This window comes from Gavialis gangeticus, unplaced genomic scaffold (assembly GCF_001723915.1).
Source record: "Gavialis gangeticus isolate Ggan-Ray unplaced genomic scaffold, GavGan_comp1, whole genome shotgun sequence".
Classification (NCBI taxonomy): domain Eukaryota; kingdom Metazoa; phylum Chordata; order Crocodylia; family Gavialidae; genus Gavialis; species Gavialis gangeticus.
This window is the reverse complement of record NW_017729029.1, coordinates 7,268,700-7,290,187: the sequence shown is the minus strand read 5'-3', so window position 1 is coordinate 7,290,187 and position 21,488 is coordinate 7,268,700. Positions and strand designations below refer to the sequence as shown.

The window sequence follows — 21,488 nt, the reverse complement described above, 5'->3', positions numbered from 1 at the left end:
CCAAAAAGTTTTTTTTTTTTTTTTTTTTTTTTTTTTTTTTGATACCTGGATTTCCATGTATCTAATTTAGAGCCTGTGTTGCAATTATGCAGCATGGGGGACATTTTTTGTTCCCAGTGTGCCTCTTGTGGTGTCTCAAACTGCTTTGAGACACTGCAAGAGGCACATACGCGCCATCTGGATGCATCCATAGATGATAACTCTGAAACTGCTCACAAAATAATCAGTTTTAGAATAGAGCATGAAAGCTACCATTGTCTTCACCCTGAAACGCAACACATGACTTTTTCACTAGTGATCTCAGAATCTAAACATGACACAATTCTCTGAAAAGTATAACTGATGCAGTTGAGTAGGCAGTACATGACTTCTATTTATGATGGCGTCCTTATTGTGTATGAGTTTTGATTGGCTTGGAGAGCTTATTCATAAAAACACTTCATTTTATTATAAATTGATAATGGTAGACTCTCTGTTAACCTACTTACCATTAGGTGCAAATTATTCCCATAAAATAGCCTTTATAAGGTCTATACTAAAAATGCTTTGTTTCCCAGTTAGCAAGGTCCCTTAAAATTAGATACTAAACAAAAATAACAAAAGCACTTTAAAATCTATCATCTTGGGCCAAATGAAACATGGGTCTGAATGAAGGTTGTGATGAACTTTTGCAGTTTTCTTGTATTTGATTGGAAGACAGTGGGTGTGTCTACATGAGACTGGCACAGTAGCAACAAGCTACTATGCCATAGCTTATTGCTACAGTACCCTAACATCGCCAGGCATGAATTGTGGTGGTGACACTACTGTGCAGTAGTAATGAGCTACTGCCCAGTAGTGTCTTAAAAATCATGCAGTGATGGTACTGTGCAGTAACGCCTGTTATTGTGCTGTTATTTAGTACTTGGTTAAAAAAGTACTAAATGACTGCAGCAGTTACTGAGCAGTCCGCCGCTTGTATAGACGCAGCTAGTGTGTGGTGGTCCTTTCCTGTTTCCTTCTTTGCCTTTAAAGTGATGGGATAAGTTGTGTTGTCACCTAGTAGCCTTCACTAGGTCTGAAATGGTGGGTTTTCTTTTTTATGTATGTAAAGTACAGAGTATGTATGTAGACAAATTGGAGGGTGTCCAGTGGAGGACAGTGAAAGTGGTTAGGGGGATGGGGCACATGACTTATGAGGAGAGGCTGAGGGAATTGGGCTTATTTAGTTTGGAGAAGAGAAGACTGAGAGGGGATTCAATAACAGCCTTCAACTACCTGAAGAGTGGTTGCAAAGAGGATGGAGCTAGACCATAGACGACTGGTAGGGGGTGCACATGCCCCCCTTGACGGGGCTGGTGCCCCCCCCCCCCCGACAGCCAGCACTGATGCTGTCGGCAGGGCTGGTGTCCTGCCCCTGATGCGGTTGCCGCTGTTGATAGCTTCTGTGGGTGCCCCCCCCCCAGATTCAGGAGGCACCAGTCGCTCATGAGCTAGACTGTTCTTAGTGGTTGTTGGATGAAAGACCAACACATGGGTTTAGCATCCAAGATCTTTAAGTGACACACACAGATCAAGTGGGGAAAAGCAATGCTGTATTTAAAACCTTTTGTACTCACACATGCATACATATAGGTCAATCCAGTGGTTCTCAGATTTAGTCATGATGGCCATTTGCAGTGCCTCTGGACACAATGATCTTATGGGAGGGATGCCGGTAGTTTTCGTCTGAGTTGATGTGGATGGCATACAACATAGTCAGAGCCCTGTCTTCACATTTTTATCCAGACAGACTGCTGCAGTGCCTCTGACAACCCGCTCAGCGAGTCACCATGTTGCTGTTAAGCTGAGCTGACTTCATCAAAACTCAGTCTTTTGGTTACATACGTCATGGCTTAGGTTTGCAGGTGGATGGTGAGGAATTACTTGTTTTACAACCTCCTGAGACACGGAGTCTGCTCTGCTTCTTATCTTCTTGTAGGTGGTTTATTTGTTCTTCTTATCGTCCTGTATCAAGGATGCTTTCTCAGCAGACTGGGTATGCTTGAAACCATATTCCTTCACTCACTCGTGCATTCATCTAACATAAATTTTTGATAGTATTCTCAACATGGTAACAGACGACAGAGCAAGGAGCAATGATCTCAGGTTGCAGCGGGGGAATTGTAGGTTATATATTAGGAAGAACTTTCTCACTAGGAGGGTGGTGAAGCACTGGAAGGGTTACTTAGAGACGTTGTGGAATCTCCATCCTTGGAGGTTTTTTGAGACCTAGCTAGATAAAGCTTTGGCTGGGATGATCTAGTTGGGGATGTTCCTGCTTTTTGAGCAGGCTTTTGGACTAGATGGCCTCCTGAAGTCCCTTCCAGCCCTAATTTTCTATGAATCCATGATTCTAAAGTGCTTGAGGAGCCTGTTGATGGGAGGAGTTGCAGAAATTCAAGGCCGTTAGTACTGGATAGTTGGTACATTGTGGTCAGTTTTGTAACGCTGAAGCAAGTGAATCTTTTCCCCTGTTGAAATCTACTGAAGGACAGAAGAGGGTCCCCAAACTGGCCTGCATCATTGGATGAGCTGCCAGAGAGCTCTAGATGTGGACTAGCAGCCCTTTAAATAGGCAGCAGTTCCTTCCTGATCAAGAAGTAGAGCCAAATGTACACCTGAGTGCTTATGCTGCTCCTATCCAATGGAATGTGTAGTTCAGCTTGGTCCTACTGTCTGTCCTCATACCTGGGGCAAATGTCAATCAAAGGGTCTAACAGAATCTATGGTTTCATAATAGTACTGTAGACCACCCCAAGTTTCCTTACTCTGCAGCTGTCCTCAGCTCCCTGACTAGGGCTAAGCAACTCTGAGGTGATTGTTAGCATCTCTTGTTCTGCTGCTTTGAGGCACTTATCTTCTCCTATCGCATCTGCATCTCACAGCAGGGTGAAAAGCCATTGCATGCAAGCTGCCTTTGTATCATAATTTTTTTTAATAACTTTTAAAAATATGATCACTGATCAATTTTACACTCCCATGTTCTGCAGCTCCTCAAGATGATTTACATGTCATCTTGTATGAGGCCCTTCAGTAGAGGGAAGCTTTTAAGTAGGGAGTGCACCAATACATTGGTCCAATATTGGATTGGTACCATTATAAAGAAAACTGGCATGGATTTCTTTATTGAGCCAGGGCTGTGTCAGGCAGCTGGCAGCGGTGGAGCTGGGAGCAGAGCTGTGGCAAAATTTGGGGTGGCTGTAGTCCCCTCCCAGCACTGCTGGCACCTGCTCTGAGTCCAGCCCCTGCTGAGAAGATCCCCATGCAGCCCTGTCTGCAGCCTGCCCTGCGCAGTTCTGGGGGGCACATGCCCCCACCCTCCAGACTCCCCGTGCCCTCCCGAGGTGCAAACAGTGGTGGGAGCCGCCTCTCCCCATGTCCCCTCTCTCACTGTAGGGGGCGTTGGTTTGCCCCCCCCATGCCCCTTCCCTCCCCCGTTTCCTTCCACCACACCAGACTTATCAGCTGGAGGCAGCTGTATCAGAAATTGGATCAGTTTTGGCCAATATGCCTCCTTAAATATCAGCTATTTGTATCAGCCCCTAAAAGCTCTATTGGGTGCACCCTTACTTTTAAGCTCAATTTGTTTGTCATTTTTTTGTCTGCAAGACAAACAGCTGCTGTAAGACTGCCAAGTATACAGAAATAGCAAAGAGATGCTATGACCCAGTAGGAAAGAGTTGAGTTCTAATGATCTTGGCATGGTTTGGGAGGTGTGTCTCCCAAAGGGAGGTCATCTATCTGGTGCTGATTATGTCCCAGCGGTGATTCAAAGCAGGGGCTAGGAACATTGGAGTGGGCTGTTCGTTTTTCCCAGGATTTCTAGAGAGAACAAGCGTTTCTTGCTCAGTTTGCTTTTTCTATGTGATTGTGCTGCTGAGTTGATTAAAGGTCAGTGGAATTAGCATACCACCATTTGTAGTGCTTTCTCTCTTTTTAAAAATGTATTAATGGAGCTGAAGTAATCATCATGGATGGTGGGACATGCAGCACAGAGGAGAAGGATAGGCTGAAGAGATTTCTGTCTGTTATTACAGTAACATTAAATGCTTTTGTTTCCCTTTTGTAGGGGAGCTCTCGTATTTAAAAAGATGAGAACCTGAAGCCCTAAAGTCACTATATGCAGGTACAGTGGACAGGAGCTGCAGTACCAGAGGGAGAAGGAATGGTGGAGTAGATGAGATGCTAGTTGGAAAACGGTAAAGAGTTGGGCTCCATTTCCTACTCTACCAGCAGAGTGATTGAGGGTAGTTCATGTGCAGCCAGATTTTATTCCACTGCTTAGGCATATAAGTAGATTTTGGTGCTAGAGTGTGACTATTCCACCCTGCTCAAGTCCCTGAAAAACTCTTACTATACAACAAGAATAGGTCCTTTTCTTCCTCACTTCTATTTTGTGAGTCTGCCCTAAGGATCAGATGATGGTGTGTTACAGAAGTGATGCATTAAATGATTTTCAGGGCTTGAACAGGGTGGAATAGAATCACACGTAGGTGCATAAGTCCACCTGCATGCCCAACAAGTGGAATAAAATGTGGCCGTTACTCTCTTTGTACCTTTTTCCTCAGGGGCATCCTGCCTTATGGGGGAATGTGAGGATTAATGCATTAAAGACTGGAGGTCTTGGATACTGTGGAGAAAAAGGCCAGAGAGGTACCATAGATAGACAAACAGGGGCCATGTCTACCTACATGAGACATTTATTGTAGTTGACTAATTAGCTCAGCAGTAAATGTCTCTGCATGTACAGGTGCAGGGCAATTAGGCTGGAATAAACTAATTAACTCCACAGCAGGATAGTACCTGGAAATACAAGTACTGTCCAGCTGCTGAGTTTTTTACTGTCCAGTAGCGTGTGTGTGTGTAGGCATTGATGCAGCTGGTGGGGACTCGAGGGTGCTTCAGTGTGGGGGCTGCCTGCCAGCTAATCCCATGCTGAAGCACCCTCATGCCCCAGCAAACCCCTCTGCAGCACGTTGAGCTGGAGGGAAGAAGCCCTGCGCTCGCAGGCTGACCCCTGGGGCCCCGTGCCAGCTGGGGCTGCTTCAATACGGCTCAATGTGCTGTGGTCCCGGGCACATGTTCAAACGGCATGCCTGGGAGCAATAACTTTTGGAGCAATAAGCCCCAGAGTTTATCGCTTTGCATTAATTGTATGTGTAGATGTGCCTAGGGAATGTCTGTCTCCTTGCCACTGCTTTTGTGAAGTGATGGATGATCCCTAGTTGAAAGTGCTGGGTGGATACTGAGGAGAAGAAGGAATAGATGTTCCAATAAAACCCTGCTTGCAGATAAGTATTTATGTCTGGGCACTGTACTAGTGTTCCTGAGCATTAGGAGCCAGTGCTCAAGATCTGCCTTGGTGTCTGGCTGAGGGGGTTCTTATGTCAGAACCAGCACTTTAAAGATCCAGTGTTTTGTTTGTTTGTTTGCTTGTTTCACAGATTTCACAGACATTAGGGCTGGAAGGGACCTTGGAAGATAGAGTCCAGCCCCCTGCCCGAGGGGCAGGAAGTCAGCTGGGGTCATAGGATCCCAGCAAGATAAGCATCCAAATTTCTCTTGAAGGTGTTCAATGTAGATGCTTGAACCACCTCCGATGGCAGGCTATTCCAGACCTTGGGGGCTCAGACAGTAAAGACATTTTTCCTTATGTCCAGCCTGAAACGGTCTCGCAGTAGTTTATAACTGTTCGACCTTGTCATCCCTTGGGGCGCTCTGGTGAACAAACGTTCCCCCAGGTACTGGTCGTCACCCCTGGTAAACTTATAGGTGGCCATCAGATCGCCCCTGAGCCTGTGCTTTTCCAGGCTGAAGAGCCCCATAGTTCTCAGCTTGTCGTTGTAAGGTCTGTTTTCCTGATCTCTGATTATGTGGGTGGCTCTTCTCTGCACTCTCTCAAGGTTCTCCCCATCTTTTTTGAATTGTGGAGCCCAAAACTGGATGCAGTCCTTCAGCTGCGGCCTCACCGAGGCAGGGTACAACAGGCGAATGATGTCCTGGGATTTGAGGCATTTCCCTCTGTGCCATCGTCCTTAGGTGACATTCACCTGAGTTGGAGCTCCCTGGATGTAAGCAGGGCTAATTTGAAGTCAAGTTCTTGGTGAGGAGCCCTGGCCTTTGGAGTGTGTGCCTCTATCCTAGGGTTTGCAGACATGGGGATGCACTGCTTAGGCTGTGAGCATTTTGAATTGGCTAAGGCTTGTGCCTGGACATGTTCATTGATTGGCACAAGGTTAAAATCAATTGCTTGTGTTCCCTAGCTAGTGGTTTTAATAATTGCCAGAGTGCTGAGGGCCTAGGAGGGAGGCTTCTTTGAATAGAAATCAAAAGCAAATACATAATGATGTGCTGTGTGGGCTTGCAGAATTCCATGGGTCAGGAAAGAGGTGATGGGGTATGGGGGGATATTTTTATGTTCCTACAATCTGCAGTCCTGGGAAGAAGGTAGAAGGTGAAGATTTCTGCACCTGGTTTGTGCCTCCATGAAGCGGAAGGTCTCAAAGCTCCTCAGGCACTGAATGGGTGATTTATATAGTCAGCTAGCGGCTACAGTGATTTATTTTTTATTAAGCTACTTTAATTGCAGGAAAATATACTTTGTTTCCTGCATGAATAACACAGAAATGTGCCAATGATGGTAAACAGACTGCAGGAAGCATCACCTTGCACACACACACAGTATATTACAGGAAAAACCCTAAATATTGAATTCTCTGCCAGGCAAGAGTTTGCTTGCTCTGCTTACTCACTCAAGAGAGCCTGGAGAGCTGGAAGCTCTGTCTTTTTGTACAGTGTGTAGAGCATTGTATGTGCTACTTGAAACCAGAAGGGCTAAATCCTGTACCTTGCTTTGGCCAGTTAATTTTGCTTCTGGGGTGCAAAGTGTCTGGAAAGGCAGCGGATGTCTCCAGTGTCCTGTCGAGCTTCCGTAAGTAGCTCCCTCAGGCAGGTTCACCTCCTGGGGCCCTGTGCAACGGTTCAGTGTTGGGCTGTGAAATTGTCACCTGCTAGTGCCTAGAATTATAGCGTGGAAGGGAACCCGAAGGATCATCAGGTCCAGCCCCCTGCATAAGCAGGAAAGACATCTGGGGTCAGATGACCCCAGTCAGGTGGCTGTCCAGTCTTCTCTTGAAGACCTCTAGGGTAGATGACTGCACCACCTCTGGGGGGAACTAGTTCCATAGTCTGGACACCGTAGTTGTAAAGAAGTTTTTCCTAATGTTCAGCCTTCCAGGAGTTTGTGGCCATTGTTTCTAGTTTTCCCCCAGAGCACCCTGGTGAACAGTTGTTCACCGAGTCCGTGATGTACATCTCTGATATAGTGGTAAGCTGCAATCAGGTCCCCTTTCAGCCTTGTTTTCTTTAGGCTGAAGAGTCTGAGATCCCTCAACCTCTCCTCGTATGGCTTGCCATGCAAGTCCCTGATCATATGGGTGGCCCTTCTCTGGACCCTCTCGAGCTTTAGTACATGCTTATTGAAGTGCAGTGCCCAGAACTGGACTCAGTACTCCAGCTGCGGCCACACCAATGTTGAGTAAAGCAGGAGAATCACTTCTTTGGATTTACTGGAGATGCATCAATTGATGCACGCCAGAGTTTTATTGGCCCTAGTGGTTACTGCACTGCATTGCCGATTCATATTCATCTTGGAGTCTATTGTTACCCCCAGATCGTTTTCATTTGTAGTGTTGGTTAGGCTAGCGATGCCAACCTGTAGATGTGCTGGGGGTTCTTCCTTCCCAGATGCAGCACTTTGCATTTCTCCATGTTGAACCTCATCTGGTTCCATTCTGCCCCCCATGCCAGCCTGTCTGCTTGTTATCTGCAGCCTGCCTGCGGGTGTGTCCGCACAACCCCATATCTTGGTGTCGTCCGCAAACTTGGCCAATGGGCTTTTCACCCCCTCATCCAGGTCGTTGATGAAGATATTGAATAGCATTGGGCCAAGTACCAACCCTGGGGTATGCCACTGCCCACATCTTGCCGGGACGCCGCCGATCCATTCGTTTGGACTCTGTGTCCTACCCCACAACCAGTTTTGCACCCACTTGACAGTTCTGCAGTTGAGCCCAATATCTTCCAGTTTTCTGATCAGTACCTCATAGGATAGCAGGTCAAAGGCTTTCTGGAATTTGAGGTATATGATGTCAACCGCTTTTCTCTCATCCAGGTGATGAATCACTTGATCGTAGAAAGAAATGAGGTTGGTCAAGACCTGCCCATGACAAAGCCATGCTGGCTGTCATTCAGTATCATGCCTTCTGCAAGTTTGTCACATATAGCCTCTGAATGTTTCTAGGATTTTTCCCTGGAATAGAAGTTAAGCTAGTTGGCCTGTAGTTTCCCAGGTCTTCACTCTTCTCCTTCTTGAAGATGGGCACAACATTGGCCCTCTTCCAGCCCTCTGGGATTTCTCCAGAAGCTTGTGATTTTTGAAAAACCTTTGCCAAGGACTCTGCAGTTACTTCGGCCAACTCTTGCAGGACTCTTGGATGGAGTTAATCTGGTCCTGCTGATTTTATATATGTCTAATTTCTTTAATTGATTGTACACCCAGTTCTATGGCAATGGTGGGAATGGTGTCAATCCTGCCCTGCACATTCTTTGCCCTATCTGGCATGTTGTTCCCCTTGATCTTGTGAAAGACTGAGGCAAAGTAGTCATATAGGAGTTCCATTTTTTCCTGAGTGGTAGTGACCAGGTATCTTGAAGCATTGAGCAGTGGCCCCACACTCCCATTAGTTTTCCTTTTACTGTCTATGTAGCTAAAGAAGGACTTCTTGTTGTCCTTGATCGTTATAGCTAGTTTTAGTTTGGTTTCTGCCTTAGCTTGCCTAATCTGTTTTCCACAGTGAGGGCCATTGCCAAGTAGTCTTCCTTAGAGGCTGTCCCAAGCTTCCATTGTTTGTACATCCCTCTCGTTTTCTGGAGGAGCGCTGCAACTTCCCTGCTTAATGAAGAGGGTTTTTTGACCCTTCTGCTACTTTTTCTCCATAAGGGAATGGATTTTCTCTGAGCCTTAAGGATTGTATCCTTAAGGAACATCCATTCTTCCCATGCTCCATTTACCTGTAGTCCTTGGTCTCTCAGGGCATTCTCTACTAGTGACCTGAGCTTATTTAAATTTGTGTTTTTGAAGTCTTAGACTTCAAGATTGATATCTGTTTTGTCAACCTTGGAACAGACCATGAATGTAATGATTTCATGGTTTTACTTCTGAAACAGACTAATGCCATGGGATCCTGACTGGGTGGGAGCCCATTGGAACTGCATAATTTACACTGCCCTCCTGTTGACCTTGCCAGCCCCTGGGCCATCTCTTCATGGACTTGCCAGACTTCTGGGAGGTGAAAACACTGTGGTACCCCTCAGGAAATGCCCTTGCACTCTAGCTGTCTCTGGCTGGCAGAGGGCTCCTAGGGGAACCGAGCAGTTTAATGTAGAGCAGCTCTGCGTGGTCTGACTAGCCGTAGATTGGGGCTGTGAATATGGCTACTTTTCAGGTTTCCCAGTTCCAGGGTGCCCAATGGGCTTATCTGAACATTGAACCCTTACTGTGCAGTTACCATCATGCAAATACTTTTCATGTACAGGTAACTGGTTTCACGTATCCTTCTATTTGTTTTCTGCTGGGGACTGTTCCTTGTGGATGCTAGTGTGCTTGGAAATTTTGTAGATTTCCATAAAATCCTACCAAGTGTGCTATAAATCCAGCACCTGATGCCAGACAGACAGATTGGCTTTGTTTCAGACCCTTGTGGTACAGGGATTACTTGAGCTTTTTAAATGGCATGGCCTATAGTGCAGTTGTGACCTACTTAAAAATACCTTAAGTCTTTGGTCCCTGGTACTTTGTAATCCAATCAAACTAAACAAACATAATATTAGTAGCTGTTGGTTAAACATTAGGCAGAATTTTTTATTGACATGATCCCTCTACATAGCAAATTTTCCAACCCAGAGGACTCTGTCTCTTCATTTCACACTGGGTGAGTAGGAGATTGCTACAAAGGAAAGGTTTCATTTAATTGTAAGACCAAATAGCTTAATCAGTAGATTTCTACATAGCTTGTAAAAATATTATTAGCTTTTTAAAATAATAGGAACTGCTTAATGCTGGCACAATGGGATGGGAAATGACTGCAAAGTATTGTGGCCCAAGAGAATGTTGGGCTAAGCCAAGAGTATGCAGAGAACAACTTGGAAGTGGTGATCTACTTTTGTGGAGGGAGGGTTGGTACTTCATATGTTGCAACATAAAAATATCCCTATGGTGATAGATGGTAGACACACATATGACATGCTATCAGAAAAGGGAATGGAGAAACCCCCAGCTCCCCCTTCCCCTGGAAAGAAGCAATTTGTCTTGTTCTGTCAGAAACTTGTCCTTCTCTGTCGGTCATTCTGGGAGAGCGAAGCTCATGTGGTTACCTCTGTATGCAGTGGAAAAAACAGGAGCAAGCCACTACAGAGAACAGACTGCATGATGACTTTCCTTATGATCCAGTGCTTATGTTTGCTTCACAGGCTAGCAGCTCTTGGCCCTTGGAGCCCTGCTACAACTTCAAGAAGTTAATGTTGCAGAAACAAAGGCTTGAGGTAGGATTCCTTAGGACCACAACTGCCTGCCCTACCTCTCCAATTGACAAAGCTGCTCCTGTGATGGGAGGGGGTCAAGATGAAATGGAGAAAAAGAGATAACTGTTCCATGTTATATCTCACAGCCATAACTGCAGCTCTTATACGTGGCGTGCATTGATAGGGGATTCCATAACTGGATACACGGGTGCCTAGATTTCTTATCTTGAAAGACACCTGAAGCAGGCTTTTAGTCAGGAGCACTGGGGAAAGCCAATGTATTTGGAAAGTATAGGATAGAGGTCCTGAAAACAAGTTAGATTGCTACAAAAAGGGGCTTAGGTCTCAAGCCCTTGTGGTATTTTCCCTGGACTGCCTCTGGTTCCATGCACAGAGCTAGAATAGATGGGGGGACGTTCAGGGTCAACTCAAGAATGAGATAAGACAGAATTAAATGTATTACCTATGCAGGAAGTTTTGGGGAACAGGAATTTGTATAGAAGGGAAAGAAGCTTTAACCAAAGCAGAGGCATGAGAGGAGGGGATTTAAGCAGCCAGTGGTTATTTGAGTAACAAGGGGAAGTTTGCAGATGCAGGGTACAATTAGAGTGGACAAAGATCTCTGCAAAGGCCAGACTACAGAAGGATTGGGTCAGGGAATGGCTGAGATCAGAAGCACAGTAAATTAACTTCACCATAGAATAGTACTACTGGGGATAGTACTGTCTTCTGGCAGAGTACTTTACTGCTCCAAAACATACCTGTAGACAGTGACAGGGGTATAAATTGTGCCCAGTTAGCCCAGCAAGCTGGGGGCTTGCTCCACCCAGGCTCAAATTGCTGCTGTCCTGGGCACACACATAGATGCTGCACCTAGGAGCAGTTGACTCCACTTGAATTGCTCCGTAGTTTGTTGTGTCACCTTGTAGATGCACCCATAGGCATGTCCACACACGCAGGCATGTGCGCTTGAAGCAGCTCAAGTAGCAGTGGCACAAATTTGTGCCACAGATTTGTGCCTCAGCACATGTGCCTGAACATGCTCTTTGGTGTGGGGCAAATTGTGCCACTTCTGATCCTGCCCAGCTTCTCCTGGATCTGCAGCCAGGGAGAGCTGAAGGCTGGGGCCAGCACCTGTGCTGGCCCCTACTTGCTCTCAGGAGCTTCTCAGGCCTGGCCAGTTGATGTATGGGGGCGCGAGCCCCTTGTGCCAGCTGGACTGCTGCAGCAGCCCTGACCTAGAGTGGCCCTTGCACCCTCTACCCGCTGCAGCAGTCTGGCAGCACGAGCTGCTGCCTGGCTGTGATTTGCTGCCACCAGTGACTGTATCCACCCCCTTGGACCTGTAGCCCCATGCCTGCACGCCTGCCAGATGTGGACAGGGACTGCATGACCACCTGGCTATGGGTATAGGCATTGCAGCAGAGCTGTCTGCACCTTTAGGTCAGCTGTCAGTGGGCTATGGCTTCACAGTTGACCTTTGTGTGGCATTGTTGCCATGTGTGCTTCCGCCCTGCCATCTGGGCACCTATCACCTGGAAGATGTGCTCATTGTGGTGGCTTGCTTTAAGCTGTCAAAGCACCTTCCAGATGGCCAGGTGGTCAGCCATCTTATTTGCCCTCCGGCTGGGTCCCTGGCGCCAACCCTGGGCAGGCTCCTCTGCGTGGGTCCCACCACTTACCTCACTAGCAGAAATCCTGGTGTTCCCTGTTTAAAAATTGCAAATTCTCTGATAAAAAGTCCCAAATTCACTCTTTAAAATACCACAAAATCCACGTCCTTCCACGATTAAAATGAAATGCTACCCCCTGGAAACCACACAGTCTCCTCACCCCATGTCCCTGCTTTCCTGGGTCTGAGCCACTGCTGCAGGTTTGCCCCGCTCCTATTTGCTCCAGCACACAGGCAGCATGCTGGGGAAGCAGGGGCACGGGGCAGCCATAGAGATGCTCTGGCTGTGTTCCAGAACATCTCTCTGGAGGAGTCAGCCTCCGGTTGCTTCAGGGCACACCCCAGGAGCATGCCCTGTGCAGCTTTTTTTCTGTATGTTTTTTTTAATACTAGGATTTCCTGGTACCAAATTTAGAGTCCACGCTGCAAATATACAGTTCAGGGAACTTTTTTTTGTTCTTTGAGTGCCTCTTGCAGCATCTCAAACTGCTCTGAGATGTCACAGCAGGCACGCGCTTGCTCATCTGGATGTGTCCACAGTGTTTTAAGACTCAGCTTTAAATTTTACTAAAAGGACAGGTTTAGCCATAATGGGGAGCAGCTGTGTTCTGAAAAGATTCCAAAGAAGCTAGTGAGGCAAATCTTGCAAGGGGACAGAGCCATACAGAAAACTGGGATAATCTGTCCCCAAAATCATAAGAATACAAAAATGCCAGTAGAATAAGATGTGGCTTCTTGCTTCAGGAGACGATACCAAATCCAACTTATTCTGAGTCTTGAGGGCAGTCAAAGGAGCAGTTAAGTCTAATAAAGCAGTAATAATGGGTGGCTACTCACATATCAAATGGTAAGATGTCACAATCAGACAAGATTTAGAGAAGCAATGTCTTGACACTTTAAGTGATAGTTTCTTAGAAAAGCTAGTTCTACTGACACAAGAAGAGTTACTATTTAAAGAAGACAAGTCATAGTAATTAAAATATCAAGTAATAAGAGATCATTTCCAGATCTCAGATGCAGTAAAGCTTGTAGGGGAATCAGTAAATTTAGTAGATGTCCAGAGTCTAAAGGGCTAAATTAAGGGGGAGAATGACACTACAGAGAAGCTAGATGATTTCTTCCCATCAATCAAGAAGATGGTGTGGAAAATAAAGTTGAGATACTATCAAAGCATGAGATGGTATACAAATGGATAAATTAAATAGCAACAAATCACCAGGGTCTGGTGGTTACTGCCAACAACTCTGAAGGAATTTAACAATGAAAGTATTAAGTTGCTGAAAAAAAAATAGAAATGTAATCTCTGATTAAAATCGACTGCTATGCAGGAATACAACCTCTTCTCCTCTACCTTTAATTTAAAATGGGTACAAGGGGAGAGGGTGTGAACTACAGACCAGAAAGCTTTATTTCAGTTCCAATAAAATTAGCTGAGAAAATAATTAAAAATAGAGTGGAAAAAGATCTAACTTTATTTGTATAGATTAGGCACAACAAAGCAAGACCTGCATGGGGAAAAATCTAGCTGCTGATGATACTAAAGTTTTTTTTTTCAGCATTTCTCTATACTGTCATTTTGTTGAGTCTCAGATAAATTATTTAAATTATTAAGAAAACTAAGTAGTTTTGGGTTGACAGCAACAATTCAATCACTGATTGCTGATGCATGATTGCGTGGCCACTGGGGCAGCCATTATTTTTGTGTGCTCTCCCCCCTGCTCCAGTCCCTCAAGTTGGCACCTGGGATGGTTGCCCCAGTTGCCCCACTCAAGTTATACCACTTCTTCCTGAAGCAATCCAGGCCTAAAATTTCAGACTAAGACTGGAGCATTCCCAGCGTAGAGATGCTCTTTGGGGAGTGTAGGTGAACAGGGGCCAGAACCTATTCTGTGTACTAGGCACGTAGGTGGGCTTCGGTGCCTCAGCATGATTCTGTTCCACCCTGAAAAAAAGTAAATGGTGAGTGGCTCCCTGCCAACTCCTCACTGTTTTTTGTGACTTGATCTTAAGGATCAGATGATGATGGATTGATTCATTAACAGATTTTTAATGACTTGAAAAGTGTAAAATAGAATTGGCCTTCATAGACTTCATATATATTAGGGCTGGAAGGGACCTCAGAAGATCATCGAGTTCAGCCCCTTACCTTAGGGGCAGGAAGTCAGCTGGGGTCACAGGATCCCAGCAAGATAAACGCCCAATTGACTCTTAAAGGAAACCAGAGTAAGTGCTTGCACCACCTCTGGTGGCAGTCTGTTCCAGGCCTTGGGGGCTTGGACTGTAAAGAAATTCTTCCTTATGTCCAGCCTGAAACCTTAGGTACCTGTGTCTACTTAGATGTCTAATACAGTAGCCTCACTAAAGGTTGGCAATTGGGGAATGAGCCCTAGGTGCTCAATAAAGTGGAGTGCTGGAATGGAGGCCATGGGCTTGAGGCTCTGGCTGCATGGAGTGGGGTAGAGTTAGGAGTCCTCTCATCAACCTCCCCTCTGCCACTCCTCCCATGGGAGATGCCACTGCTGAGAGGGGAGGTGTCAGGTAGCACAAAGAGCCAGGTTTACCCTTCCCTGGCTCTGCAGTTGCTGAATCACGAGCTTTGGATCCTCACTTGGTATATACAATTGCAGTGGTTGTGGGGTCAGCAGATAGTTAACTTGGTGACTGGTGACAGCATCTCTTTTTTCAGTAGTGTCCTGGTCCCACTGTGCTCCAGGTAGCCGTAGCCAAAGCCTCAAGCCTTCTTTCCTCTATTCCAGCATCTCAGGATACAGACGCTGTCTGGTATGAGTCTGCTGCCCGGGGCATAAACTACCAGTTATGCCAATGGGCTGTATCTGTGTAATACAAGGGTGGGCAAAATACGGCCTACCAGGCCATTCTATCTGGCTCTTGGGGCTCCTAAAATTTTAGAAAATTAATATTAATGAAATACGGCCCCACTAGCCATTCTGTCTGGCCAGTGGGGCAGCAGGGCATGGGCTGGCAGGGATCTATGGAGCCAGGCTGGGTTGCGCCAGCAGGGAGAGAGGGGAGCCAGCTTGGCTTCATAGAGCTCCTGCCACCCCGGTCTGGGCCCCACTGGTGCTGGTCCTAGGACACCAGCGCAGGCTCCGTGTTCCCACCCAGCTGTTGCTGTGCGCCCACTCACTCCTACTCCCTGTCTGCCGCCGCTTTCAGTGCTTCTCTGCTTGCATGCTGGCTGCTCCTGCACCACGCAGCTCCCAGCTGCATGGCCAGACTGCAGGAGCACAGGGCCTATGCTGGTACCCCGCAGCCAGGAGTGGGGAGTTGGGGTGTGTGCATGCATCCGTGCAATGAGGGAAGGAGGGGGAGAGAGAGATCAATGAGAGAGAGAGAGAGAGTGTGTGCGCGCGCATTCATAGGGTGAGTCCCACATGCATACCCCACCATACACATGCACCACCCCCCTCACGCTGCTATACATGCAGACCCCACTTCCACACCCCCTCACACACTTCAGCCACCCTTCCCCACAGACCCACACACACCCACATGCTCCCTCATTCCACATCCCCCACCCCTATACCCCCCCCATGCACTCACCCCCCCCACAGTATACAAGAGTAAGACGTCATTTTAAGCTTTTGTGTAATCATCTCTATGTATACTACACATGTAGATCAGGACAAAAGTATTTTTTGAAATCAAATTACAGTAATGAATGTTGTAGATGTTTGATTTTTAGAATATAAATTGGTATTTTTCTGGTTCCAAAATAGCAAAACCCCTTGCTGAAAGGAGTATTTCTGGGGGCAAGGGGAGGGATTTCTGGTGGCAAGTGTTGGGGGTTAGGAGGCAGGACTTCCAGTCACAAGATGGCGACCGGGGGCTGGGCACCTCTCAAGGGGTGGGGCTACCCATGCAGTCCTCAACACCTTGCCAGAACTCAGTAAGCAGCCCTCCACATGAAATAATTTCCCGCCCTGATGTAATAGGATCTGTCCCCTAATGCATGATTGATAATTTCATGAGTATTTTCACAGGGACAGCAAAGGATACAGCCCTGACAGGTTCCCTCTGTCCAAATTGCATGTTCTATTGTAGAGCTTAAGTCACTGGAGCTTCTCAAGGAAAGCTCACTGTTTCTTTCTCTGGCTTCTCTTTTTCAGACATGGCTCAATTGCTTGGGATGCTGGGGGCGTTTTTTGTTATTTTAAAGAAAAAGTTCAGACAGCATGGAAAAATTAACCTTAATAGTTAATTTTTTTGCAAACCTATCAGGGACCAAATCCAGGATCTCAAAATGATAGTTTATGAGCAATGCTGCCAACCCTGCCTGTAATGATCTGTAAAAAGAACAGAGAATTGGCAGAATGTGTATATCTCACACAATTATTTTGATTAGTCAACATAAGAGAAGACTGCGAGGAATCTGAGAAGGATATAATAAACGTGTGAAGTAAGAGGCCAACAGCAGGTGAAATTCAGCTTTGGCAACTACAAGGAAATGTGCATTGGAAGGAAAAATAGGAGTTGCTCATGCATGCAGTTGGGTTTTAAATTAACCGTAACCAGTTAGGGAAACCACCTGGGCACTATTGTGCACAGCTCAATAAAACTGTTTCTCAGTGTTCACAATGCATAATTAACCTGTAGAACCCATCTCCACAAAATAGCATTGAGGTCAAGTGTTTAGTAGGTTTAGACTATTATAAAAAGACCTTCCACAGCTATGTGCAGGAGTTTTATTTTTTAATAGGGAATGTAAATCTTTATATTTCAAGAAACAAATTAACCCTTAACCAGCTGGGGTTTGAAGAAGTATTCTGTTTATGCAGATTATTCTACAATGGTCCAATACTAGATTACTTATTCCTTTTCAAGCTTCTGTTATTTATCACTCTCAGAAAGAGGAAAGAAGGCTTGTAAGGACACTGATGTGTTCTGGCATGACAAATCCCTAAGAAATAGAGAGAAATGGAAGCCGTCAATTCTGTACATAAAGATACCAAAATTAAACTCAGCTGCATTGAGCTATGATGGTAGTCTCAGAGATTCATGGATGGATACATGACAGCAGGCAATTAATTCATGGCTAGTTATTGTTTGTTGCAACTTTTACATGTGTATAAAGTATAAATTAGAGGTGCACTGATATATCAGTCACATACTGGATTGGCACTGATAACAGGAAAATTAACATCATCAGTGATCAGCTTTTTTCTGTGCCAGCCTCATCCGGGGGGCGGTGATGGGTCGGGGCTGCACTTGGGGCACATGGGGGTGGGGTGGGCTCAGCTGTGTGGGCTGGGTGGTGGCAGTGGTAGGGGAGCTATAGCCACCCCAAGATTCCCCATAATCCACCAGTAGCCATGCCTCCCAGTGTCACTGCTGCTGCCCCATGCAGCTGAGCCACCCTTGGCCTAGCCCCCTGCCAGGAAGAAGGTGGCGCAGCCCCTGGCCCTGAGCCCACAGCATACAGCCTGCTGCCGTCCTGTGCACATATCTGGGGGGCACATGTCCCCATGTTTCCCCTGGGGTTGTGCGCGGTGGTGGGAAGCAGCCTTCCCTCCCCACCTCTCAACCTCCGCACCCCCTGAACAAGCTGCCCATGGCTCCATCCCGCTCCTGGCCCCTGGGTCCCCATTCACCACCCTGGCTTGACAGTGCCTGCCCCTGCCCCACTTCCTCCCTCAACATGGGAGCCTCGATTAGCCTCCACTATGCTCCTTCCCTGCCCCCACAGACTTACTGGCCAGATGCTGCTCTTCAGGCCACTGGGCTGCGTTCCTGTAAATCGGCTATTGGATTGGTATCAGCTGACGTGGCTGGTTAATAATTGGCTATCGGCATTGGCCAAGAAAATCTTTATCGGTGCACCCCTCGTATTAATGCTGGTCATGGCATGGGATAATGAACTCTTTGGAGATGCTAAGGCTGTGATTCTCAACCTCTTTTGGACTCAAGGCACTGTTCCATTACTTTTGTGAATTGAATGGCACCATATAAAACTAATTTATGTATTACAGTGTTTACCCCCTGGTAGTGGGGGTTAGTGGATTGGATAGGCAGAGACAAAGCCTGGACCTGCACTTACCTTGCTTATCCCCTTATGTCTGACTTATCACCTCACACCTCAAAAGATCTGGAGGCACCCCAGTATGCCCCAGCACCCTGGTTGAGAATCACTAGGTTAAGGGATTTGTCCAAGGATACAGGTTGGATTTTCAGAGACCAAGTTATTCTTATTCCAATGGGATGTAGGCACCTCTGAGAATTTGTCTGTATGCAAAATGCACTGTTATCACCAGGATTATAACATACAGTTCCCAATGGGACTTGCCTTGTGTGCTGGCTGAGAGCACTTCTTCATGCGTTTCAACTTTGCCATCTGTAAGTTGGGAACAAACACTTCCTTGGTGACCTGGCAGGGCCCTCTGGCATGCAGGGCACCTTTGATAGATGGTTGTTGCTCGTTGGCTTGGAGTGGCAGGTTGGTGAGATGTGCATTCCCAATAGATGTAGCACAACTGCCACGTTCCCATTACTGTGTGAGTTTGTACTTTGGGGCAGCTGTAGGGAAGACTTGAGGAGGGCTGTGCTGGTGCTGCAGCATGCCATGAGGGGCTCCACTGAACACAAAACTCATCCTGTGGGTAAGTTGCTGCATCAGTTAAGGGAGGCAGTAGATGAGAGCAGGGAACAGATGTCCAGAGTTGCACAGACGAGAACAAATAGACCATCCTCTGTGCTTTCAGGGATCCAAGGATGTCTTACTCTGTCACTGTTTCAGGGCCTAGAGAGAAAGGAGATCTTCACTAAGCCTTGCCCATAATGTTGAGTGGGAAAAACTCAGTCATATCTTCCTAAGGAGAGGGAAGAGAGCACATAATTGCAGTGACTGTGGCCACATCTACACAAGGCACTGACTGTGCAGTAGCTTGATACTGCTGCTCAGTAGTGTCCCATGGAAAAAACAGATGCAATGCGAAAGTGCAGTAGTGTCACAAAAAAGGCATTCACTGGTGCTACTGTATAGTAACTTGAATTAGTGTGCATTTATTTAGTACTTGTTTATACAAGTATTAAATAAATGTGCAGTAGTGACTTTGCAGTAGCATCTTGTGTAGATGTGGCCACTGTTAGGCATATTAGTGGGCGGCCTAAAGTTCCCATTTGAAATAGTTTTCCTGGAGTTACAAGGTAATACGTATCTAGCAGAGTTGGCTCAGATCATCATCCTCCAGTTAAGTCCCATTTGGTTTGCTGGTTAGATTTCTCTGTTATGGCCCAGCTGTGCATTGGTGTCAGCACCCTCTCTGAGCACAGGTTAGCCCAAATACAACTTCATAAAAGTTCCCCTCTGCCAGTTAGCTGCTCCCTGGCATGTCAGAGACCACTGCATTTCAGGGAGGCTCTCCATATATTCTGTATTACTTAAGACACAGTAGTCAGGATGGACATCTCCAGGGCACTGGCTGAACCAAATGCTAGGAATGGTAGTAACTGCTTGTTAGTTGAGATAGTTATCATGGGTTCAATGAAATGAGATACATTTAGCAACTGCCAGTTAAAACAGTGTTTAGTAGGAGGGAACTGTTGATCCTCTGGCTCATGGTGTACACGTAATAGGTCCAGTCAGATGCCTGATGAATTCATTTGTTGGTGACACGCCCAATTCAAGAGCGACAAAACTTGTTACAAGTTTCACAGATCCATGTGTTGGAGTTGAAGTCCAAATTTACAGCACGCTGCTTTCTTCTTTCTCACTTTGCTTCCATCCTCTGGATCAAAGGCACTTCACATTGAGCTGCACCCAGTTCCAGGTGTTCCTTCCAGGTCAGGCAGGGTTCTGCATACTCCTCCCAGCTTTCTATGCTGACATTGAACAGCTTCATATAATTTTTTAACAGATTGTGGTACTATCATAGAGGGTGACCCTGCTTTTTAGAGCTGTCTTGAAACTTACTATACAAAATCTTGGGGATATGTTCTTCTCCCATTCTCATTATGTGGCCGATCCATCGCAACCTTGTCTTCTTGATACCGGTTTGTAAATGTGTCAGTCCTACATGCTCCAGTACCTCTGTGTTTGGTATTCTGTCTTCCCACTTTATTTGCAGGATCTTATGCAGGCATCTTATGTGGAAACTGTTCAGTCTCTTGATAATGCCTAAGATATATAGTTTATGTTCCTGAACCATAAAGCAGGGATGACAGCACACAAGTCTCGTAGATTTGAATCTTCACCTTAGCTTGCTGTTATTCCACAGACAGTTCTATAATAGCCCAAAATTTGTAGCTGCTTTTCCAATTCTGTTAGTCCGTTCAGTCTGAAGGTCAAGATTCCTGCTGATCGTAGAACCCAAGTAACAATAACTGTCAATGACACCAAGAGATTTATCCTCCAGTGGCCTCATCTACACAAGACACTGACTGTGCAGCAACCACGATGTGATGCTACTGCTCAGTAGTCTCAGACTACTGTGCAGTCAGCATTACAATAAATCCATTTGTTGATGCTACTGCGCAGTAACTCAGGTTACTTCACAGTCATTTAGTACTTGAACTAAACTGCACAGTTAGCATCTCATGTAGATGCAGCCAGAATGATGTCAGGTATTGGTTCTTTCACCCCTTGGTACGGGATCACATGATTTTGCGACTAGTTGCTATCCTGAAGCTCTTGTATGATTCAGAAATTCTGCCCAAGAGATTTTGCAGGGAAGATTCACTGCAGGCAACCAAGACCACATCATCTACAAACAGGAAATCTCTCAGAACCAGGTCTTTAACCTTGGTTTTCTCTCTAAACCTTGTGATGTTGAGCAAGCCTCCCTCTAGTCTGGTTTGAAGATAAATGCCATCATTGTTATCTCTGAATGCATGAAGAAGGAGAAATGAAAAGTAGACATTGAAAAGTATGGGGGCCAAGACACACCTCTGTTTCATCCCATTATTGATGTCAAAGGTATTTGAGTCTTTGTTTTCATACAGTACAGTTGCCTTCATACCTTGATATAATGATGGAATGATGTCAGTTTGGGGGGACAACCCAGTTTCTTCAGAACAGTAAAAAGTCCCTGTCTGTTGACTGTATCAGAGGCCTTCATCAGATCAGGAGGGATGTGGACAGCATTGAGAGGGTCCAGAGGAGGGCCACCCGCATGATCCAGGGACAGCAGGGAAGACCCTATGAAGAGAGGCTGTGGGACCTTAACCTGTTCAGCCTTTGCAAGAGAAGGCTGAGGGG

At 46.2% G+C, this 21,488-nt stretch overlaps 1 protein-coding gene across 4 annotated transcripts in view; it reads left to right on the top strand.

The window, feature by feature from the left end:
- Positions 1 to 21,488, top strand: part of MID2 (midline 2) — a 597,656-nt gene that overhangs the window by 60,709 nt on the left and 515,459 nt on the right. The window contains exon 1 of one of the 4 annotated variants that reach the window (XM_019521166.1): positions 10,602 to 10,623. The exons of the other annotated variants lie outside the window; for them this stretch is intronic. The gene's annotated coding sequence lies outside the window, so the exon portion shown is untranslated. Of the gene's footprint in view, positions 1 to 10,601; positions 10,624 to 21,488 lie in introns of those variants that run through there. 4 annotated transcript variants of the gene reach the window in all.